General features: G+C 47.2%; 1 pseudogene; it reads left to right on the forward strand.

The window, feature by feature from the left end:
• Positions 1-2,397: 2,397 nt before the first annotated feature.
• On the forward strand, positions 2,398-4,227 carry LOC119399264 (uncharacterized; annotated as a pseudogene).
• Positions 4,228-8,980: the final 4,753 nt, after the last annotated feature.

The raw sequence follows: 8,980 nt of genomic DNA on the forward strand, positions 1-8,980 counted from the left end.
TGATCCCCCTCTACTTTTCACCGGGGACGCAGGTTGCACAACTTGTTTGCGCGAACCCTTCATCTGGCACCCGACGAGGGTTTTGCCGACTGCTGCCAGCAAGATGGGGACAATGATGCGACAGTTTCGTGAGGCGCTCGAACGAGTGAACGAGTTGACCGCGGCCTGCTTGGAGGCAAAAGGAGTGCTGGTCCCGACAGTGTCCGAGGGATGATGGGCGGCACTTCTGGCTCGGTAGAGCGTCACGGCAGCACGGGACCAAGGAGAGGCCGATGTCTTCGGCGAAGGGATGGACAAAAACGCCAGCGGGGAGACCAAGGAAGTCCCTGGTCGTGAAGGCTGAGAGGATCCAGGACTCGGCCACAGGCGTAGCGGAGTGAGTGTGTAAGCAGCTTCAAAGATGACCAGGACCGAGATTCTGCGCCGCGGTAATGCAACGAAAGTGAAACGTGTCGTCACAGAAGTAGTTGATTGTTTATAGTGCGCTCCTATATGATAGCTTGTAAAATACCTATTGTTATTTGGCAGATATGGCAACACCTATGTAGACGTACAAACGTTGCCGCCTAGTGGCATACCTCCGTACCGACAACTAACGCCCATGATCATGATTTAATGTCTCCGGTAGATGAAGTTCTTAACATATACGCGGACAGCGCATATCGTTATCCCAGCGCATATATGGCATTAACACGCACACACTACACATTGATGCCCGATCTGCACTCCTTCAAAGCGCCGTGAAACTCGAAGAGAGACGCTACGGGCGTGTTGTCTGCGCTTTTACTGCCAGGCAAGCGTCGGAGAGCTATTTTTTGGCATGGGTGGATGCAATGAGCGAGGCTTGGGCTAAAACCGCCGCCTCGCGGCGTGTTGAAGCACTGACTATTTTACAGTTCAAATGGAAACGTGCCGAATCGGACGGTCGTGGCAACGGCCCGTATTTTTTATCCAGCCTCGTGTCGCACATGTCAACGCACCATTACCGTTGTACAGGGGGCGCTCATAGCATCCATCCATCCATCCATCCAAGAGCACTGTGAGAGGAAAGTGTGGAAGATAAAAGGCGCGTTCTGTAGCCTCCGTATTGTGTTCGGCGGTAGCTAAGTGTGCTAAACGCAAGCCAGCCATCGTCGCCGACCGCGAGGTTGTCTGGTCGACTCCCGTCAACGGAACGATTTCTTATAATATTTGTTTCTTTGCCATCTGATGGCGTTCATTTCGCTGACGTACTGCCGTGACGGAAATACGTCATGAAAGTCTTGGTGTACCCCGGCAGAAAACACTTCCGGCCTAAGAATCTACTGTACATGACTGATATATTCGGATGAATGTGTTCTCGGACCGCTTTCTTGATCTCCTCGTAGGCTGCAGCACTCGGCCTTTCGGGTTTGACCAGCGTCGCAATGAGGGTGTACGTTTCTTCTCCACGGGAGCTGAGTAAACCCGCACGCTTTTCTTCATCCTTCCTAAGCTTCTTGGGTTCGCAGTACATTTCAAGACGTTCAACGTTCTCGTCCCATCACGCACTTGTACCCAGACTGTACTCCCTGTGACCGCTGACTGGCACTGCACTTCGCGTCTTGTTCGGGACTGCGCTGGTCCCTACCTGTCTTCGTAGCCAACTGTAATGGACATGACTCGGAGCAAGAAGCTTAGTAACAGCAGAAAAGGTTTATTGCGCGTTCTGCACGTGGCTCAGGTGCGTATAACACAGAGAGGGGCGTTCGGTGCCGCGTCGTAACATCGGTAATGCTTCATTGTCTCTCTTACAGGCAGAGATCAAGTTAGGTCACATGTCCTGATTAATACCTGTGTAACACGGGCGCTCTGAAAGTCTTTTACGTAAGCGGTCTTTTAACGAAGTTGAAAGACTTTTATCGAAGAGGCGTTGCGGCGAAGACACACGGCACCAATGATCTACTTTTAGTGTTTTCTTTCGAAGACGCTACCGAACGCGTGGCGCTAGCAGTTAAAAGAGAAATGAAAAGAAAAGGATGTATCTCGATATACAAATTAAAGACTTGTTGCATTGCTCGTTTCTTCAAATAAATTTAAGAATAACAGATGAAGACACCTTAATGCGAAGGTTTGTTGCGCTAGTTAAGGAAGCGTTCCCATAACTAGCGACGTGTACAAGTCCGTCTGGCACCACTGGGCTTTTATTTACCATATTTGTGTTTGGGTGCTCTCGACACGTTATGGGCGACCGTACCGAAAAAAAGCGAGAATCGCAAGCCTCACGGCCTGTTTTCTCGCTCTGGAAAGCGAGGCACACGCTGCAAAAGCCGCCAAGGAGAGTATCAAGCAGCAACTGATGTTCAGTAATTCCCTGCTGTGCGCATTGGAGCTGTCTGAAAAGGTCTGCGATCGCTCGATCTGGGCTTTCAGACGAGAGATGGCTCGATGAAACGGTACCTCACCTCGGTGAGCACAACTTCAAGCAATCATTTCGAGCGTACCTGTGGACTTTTCGTTTCATTGTGGAGAGCTTGCGCGGTGAGCTCGAAAGACAATGCACCAACATGCGTGAAACGATCACTCCAGAGAAGCGAGTCGCCATTGCCCTGTACAAGCTGTGCTCGTCGGCTGAAGATAGAACTGTGGCCAACCTGTTCGGCATTGGACGCTCGACAGTCAACACTGTATACATGCAGTTTTGCGAGGCTGTTGTCACTGTACTGGAACGCGAGTGGATCAAGATGGTGACTGCAGAGGAAATGGCTAGACACATCGAAGAATGCGAGGCCGTCACCGGTTACCGTCAAGGCGTCGGAGCTTTGGATGGATTTCACTTTCCTATCTCGCCACCTAAGGAGCATGCCACAGACTACTACAACTATAAAGGCTGGTAGGTGGCCTAATACAATATCTTTATGTAAAAAAAGCATGGTTTATATCGTACTGTAATGTACCCAGAAGATAGCACTACTCAACATTTTCATTACGCTATATAGTTCACACCTAGCTCTGTGCCACAAGGGCAAGTCCACACCGCAATAAAAAAAAAGTGATGTGCTCTTACCTTACCAAATGGTTTTGGCCAGCACATAATTTGGTTCCTACCATCTCGCAACATATACACGCACTAGAGCAAAAGCAACACAGTTTTCTTGTAAACATTTAAATGCAACGGCATGAAGATACCAGATTACATTTGCAATGACAATTCCAACATGCTAGTAACAGCCACAGAAAGCAGCAGCTCATCTGCAGAAAACTGAATGTTTTATACGTACTTTGTTGAAATTATATGGCGAGGCTGCAAGAAAAACAAAACATCCCTTGCTTTAATAATGACCATAGAAAGCAGCAGATTCTTAGCCGCACACAAATACACATGCTTTTGTGATTGCACCTTAAGTAAGCTGCATGACTGCAACAACTACAAAACACACACACACACACACACATGCACGCACACGCATACACACACATTTGGTGTTCATTGCACTCTGCTGCATTCGCTCTGCTGCTGCACTCTGCTGCCATGCTCTTTGTTCTTTTCAGGTACAGTTTCATCTTGCTGGCACTTCTGGATCACAGATACCGCTTCAGGTATATCAACGTTGGAGCACCTGGACGCTGCCATGACTCGCACGTGTTTGGGTATTCGCAGCTGTCCAATGCCATTCAGGGTCCCCTTTTTAAAACTCCACTTGCTACCATAGCTGGGACAGCAGTACCACCACTAATTCTGTGTGACCAATCGTTTTCATTGGCACCCAGCTGATGAAGCCGTTTGGACACCGCGGGAAAATGAGTGAAAGTGAAAGAAAGTTCAACTATCATTCAGCAAGGAGAATTGTTGAGAACGCATTCGGAAGGCTTAAGGCCAGGTTCCACTTCACTGCAAAGAGGATGGAGTGCCATGTAGACAATGCTCGCTTGGTAATACGGGCATGCTGTGTGCCAAACAACATATGTGAGCACTTCAATGACAATGTCCACCCGCAGTGGCTAAATGAGGTGCAGCAGTCAGACCTTGACTTCCCACAGCCGTCATGCGCAACAGAAGCCCAAGTTGGAAACGCAGCAGACATAAGGGCCGCGCTTGTGGACTACTATAGTCACGTAAACTAAAACGAGCCAACCACAAGAATCGCTGCAACGAGTACAGGAAGTTGCATCACTATTTATTAAAAAATGCCACCATTGCATCCAAGAGCTTCTCCTGCAACTTCAGTGCTTTGCAGCGAATTTCTATTTCTTCTTTGTGAGATGCCTCAAACTGCGCCCTCAAGAGCCGCTGCTCATTGAGCATCTTCTCTCTAATCTCAGCGCCTGTGCCTTTTTTTCCGATTCCTGCGGGCACCATCTGCACTGTCGCTTGCACGTTTTCCGCGCTCGGTAACGCGGTCTTCGTGGCTGCTTGCCTGCTCAGGTGCTCGAGCCTGTGTGAACGTGAATTCTTCATGTGTATCGTCACCGGACGAAGAGCCGGTCACCATGCCAGAGATGAGCTGCATTTCAAGAAAATGACAGAAATGCGGTGATGGCACCTTTTCACATGTGAAACAGCAATTAACAAATGTGTGCTATACGTCTGAGTGATGGAGGTGTCGCGTAGAGAAGGAAATGGTAACAAGGGTGCTTTTTGTGTTACAATACCGACACCCACACGAATCGCTTAACCACTATGTTTACCCTAAGGACTAGCGCAATGGTTCCAGAAGCTCTGTGATGCCGAAATGGCAATGCGAGTGCGCAGGTATTTCAGCCACTGCAGTATTCATTGCTCAATGTACTCTTATTACTGTTCTTGTTAGATTTGTTTTGGTTTGTGCCACCATGTTACGTTAAATCCTACTTTAGTGTGCTGATGTAGCTGACTAAATGCAAGTGGAAATGCTTTGTGAAAATATTTTTCTTCGTTGGTTTACTTAAAACACTAGAGAGACAATATCCCAAGGGACATGACTAAAGGCAAACGTAAAGCAGCACCTTGGTGCACATTGCGCTACACTTGTACAAACAGTGGGTTACAGCTTCAAAAAACAAAAAGCCACAGCCATCGCACTAAACACTGCCACTTGCTCGCAATAAAGAATGTACCTGCCACTAGAAGTTACTTACTTCCTCTACTGAGGGACTGGTGCTTGCTGGGCTTGCGCTGATCCCAGCCTCCTCCATTAAAGTGGGGTCATTCACCGGCAGGCTGCCAAGGAATCTGTATTTCTACGAAGAGAGGCCAGCCTGGTGGGGAGGAGCCTGTTGTCTGTTGTTTAAGGCATTTCCTGAAGAATAAGAAAAATGAACAAAGAAATGTTACATGGCTCACAAATGCGAGTCGAGAGAAAACAACTGGCGGACGCAAAATGTATAATCGCGTGTCGAAAAGCACAAAGAAGTGAATTGTTATACTTGCGCCTCATGGAGTGAGTTTTCCCTTCTTATTACATGACTGGTTTGCGTGCTTAACGAGTAACAAAAGCACGTTTTCTTGACAATTCGATATCGCGTCCTTGCAAAACAATCCCACTACAAGTTGCTGGAAAGAAACTTTGTGTGCGCCTGAAACGCGCGATGAGCAAGCTTCCAAACTTGGCCACTCAGCGTTCAGCGTTTTACAAAAAGATCGGCGTCGTTTCAAAAAGATCGTTCAGACGCTTCTCACGCCAAACGCGCTCCACCGGCTCGTGAAAAAATTCTACAGCATATCCACGGGGTGAATGATGATGAGTGGGGCGAAGCTCTCGTACGGCAGTATCTTGGCGGCGGCGTCGCGCAGCTTCACGCCCAGTACACCATCAACGACGTGAGATCGGGTCGGTTTATACTAAAGGGTCGATGAGAGTCATGGCGACTTGCAGCTCACTTTAACTTTACACGTACGCTGCGAATTTTTATTGTTTAATCACGCACAGGAGAAATCTCACCAGGCACTACCTTGGAGGTAAACAATGGCTGCTAATGGGGAATGAGAGACAGAAGAAGTGGGCTTTTAGCTAACACACTTCTACTTCTACTAACGTTTCCTACAGGAACATGCCAATGGCTGCTAATGGGGAATGAGAGACAGAAGAAGTCGGCTTTTAGTTAACCCGCACGCTGCGAACTTTTTATTGTTCAACAACGCACAGGAGATATCTCCCACCGGCACCACCTTGGAGGTCAAGGTCTGGTACTAGCGTTAAGACTGGTTACGCACTACATACGGGGGACGAACGGGTGCCGCTATAAGGAGCGTCGCCCCTAAAAATTCTGCTGTTCAGAAAGCTTGTAAACTTACTGAAAGCATCTGTTAATAAACCTGCAATCCAATTAAAAACTCGTTTTCTCCCTATGATCGGTGTTGTCGTCCCACTTCCCTCCTTATGCTTACAGGCCGCTAGGACGCGTCAAGCTTAATGAAATAATTTGTCTCACCTGTACGTATGAGTCAAATTCTCTATCTTCGTGTGGACCTGCTCCTTCGTTCGGGGAACGCCAGCGTTTGTGAGCGCAGCCGCGATGCTGGCGTACACTTCGCCGTTATGCCTCTGCGCTCGCAGTGAGTGCCGGTTGTCTTCCCAAAGTCTGATTAGACTCCAGGTGTCCGCCTCAGACCACTGCAGACGCTGTTTCTTTCGTGCGCCGCCGGCTGCTTGGTCCTCGGAGTTTGCCATAGACGCGACGACCGATGGAATGCCGAGTAAACGACTGCCGAGCACGCTCTTCTCGCTTGAGCAAAACGGCGCAGCGCGAGTCCGAGCGTCAACACGTGACCTACGTGGCCGACGAGTTCTAGCTGTTAACGAGAGTAGAAAAGGAAATAATCATTAAAAGGCTTCATTACACCTTCTACGGGATATGAAATTTGTTTTTACGAAGAGTCTTCGTGACAGAAAAATAACAATTCGCTCTTTTTTTCCACCAGTCGAAAATTGCATGCGCCCACTGGTTTCGAGGCCACTCACTCGGAGCCGCAAAGGAGATCGACGAACTCCTTTTAAGAAAAAGACCTCTTATGAAAAGGAGTTCGCTCTCTGCCGTGTGTCTGCTGTCAGGAACTCCTTTTCGGAAGAGGTCTGCTTGCTTAAATTTCATTTAAGTGCCCGTGTGACAGGGCTATAAGTTGGTTTGCGCTCGATGTGTGCATAGCTTCCTGCACACGTATGTGTCTGTATATTTCGTTGCAATATTTGTTGAACAAGCAGTCGAAAGTTCGCGTTCCACTTGACCCCTTCTCTGGTTGTGTCCTTGCGCAAAAACTGCCATATCTTTATGGCTTGTAAATTCTACAATGAGAGCCCAAGAACATATGTTTTTTGCTCTACACCTGCTATTTATTGTGTACTGTGAATGTGACATGACTTGGCAAGCACAACTTTCTGAATTACTTTTTTTTTTCAGTTATATCCTGTACTTTCACTCAGCTTTAAAATATTTTTGCTTGTATAGCAAAGGGCACATCTCGGAGAAATTTCTCTGTACTTTGTTATTATGCAGCCAATACCGCAAGCTGCTTGTTTGCCACTGACATCTCATTTCACCACTGCTTAGCTCTTCACCTAAGCAGATGTATCTATTTATTTGAAGAAATATAAATACTTAAGCAAGGATACAGATAAGCAGGGATAATATGACAAAACTCATTCAATGTTTGAGCCCCACGAAAATACGTTTGTTTTGTACATATCACTCCATGCACAATTAGTAGGGTTAGACTCATTCCTATTCTTCCTCCCAGGCGAATTGGGAACCTTAAGCATTTGTGCCTTTGCATTCGACACAAGTGTTTCTGGTTTTACTGAAAGCTATGTGTGCTTTTTTCGTTGCTCGGATTGAACCAAAGTAAACAAAAAATGTATGCAGTTGCACTCAACGTAAAAGTTGTAGCATGTGCGGAACAGTGATTCGCCTGTCCATCAACGACACTCGCGTTCACGGGCAAGCAAGCGCTGGCGTTCCAAACAGGCACCCTGCTCGGCGTCAGTGGCGGAAAGAAAACATTTACAAAAATGCAATGGCAACCTCTCCTCTCCTCATTTCCCTCCTCAATCTCACATTGCTCCTTCTCACACTCACTGCGTTTTTCCATACCCTCGCTACAGTATACTGCACACGGCTCGATATACTTTGTCCTCCCACTCCTTGAGAATGAAAATGAGAGGGCAAGGAGTAGGGCGACAAAATGAGAGAATAGAAGCTCATTGCTTAGCCCGCAGGAAGTGCGCGACATTGGGAACACGTTAAAGCCTATTTAAGGTTCATCCGAACAGCTCCTAAACTTTATGCACGATGATCAGTCCGCATAGGTTACTAGGAGAAACTGATATCGATTGTGCGTGGACTCACAGAAACCTTCTATCGAAGAAATGCCAGTGCTGCAACATGTGTACTTTATCGACGTATCATGCTTGATCAATGATCATTAGGAGTCGGAGAGGCGTCAGCAAGGGGTACGGTGTGCTCGTCCGTCGCTAACCTCCCTCACGGCGGAGCTCCCCGCCCATTTACCTCAGCTTAGGTTCTGCACACTAACAGCCCTAACTGGCAGTTGTTTCTTGTATTTCACAAGTAATAAAGTGCAGGAATGAGAACAGAACAGAGAATAGGAGGAATTTTCAATGACATATTTAGTTTTCCGTCATTCGATATAACACTCGGACCTTCCGCCCCCTTGATCGTACACTACGCGAAAATGAGAGGACGGTAACATGGTTTAGACATACTGGCGAAAGGGCGACGCACCCAAGATTCTTGAAAACGTTAAAGAACAGAGTATTCAGTATTAAATCATTAGAACGCATTCCATACAAACAATACTAAAAATCTTTGTATCAGCCCTGACGTATTATTCTGTGTACGTCATTAGAGTTGAGGATTTTGACCTCAGTGCTCATGTGTGTTGTGCCACTTCTTGGAAATAGTGGTATCAGTTCTAAGTAACCTGCAGCTGCAACCTATGAATTTTTATTGGCAGGAAGTATCGCCGAAGATGGTTTAAATGCGAAGCCTTTCATACCAAACCACAACCGCTTTAACTGTTTCTATC

This window comes from Rhipicephalus sanguineus, chromosome 7, assembly GCF_013339695.2.
Source record: "Rhipicephalus sanguineus isolate Rsan-2018 chromosome 7, BIME_Rsan_1.4, whole genome shotgun sequence".
Classification (NCBI taxonomy): Eukaryota; Metazoa; Arthropoda; class Arachnida; order Ixodida; family Ixodidae; genus Rhipicephalus; species Rhipicephalus sanguineus.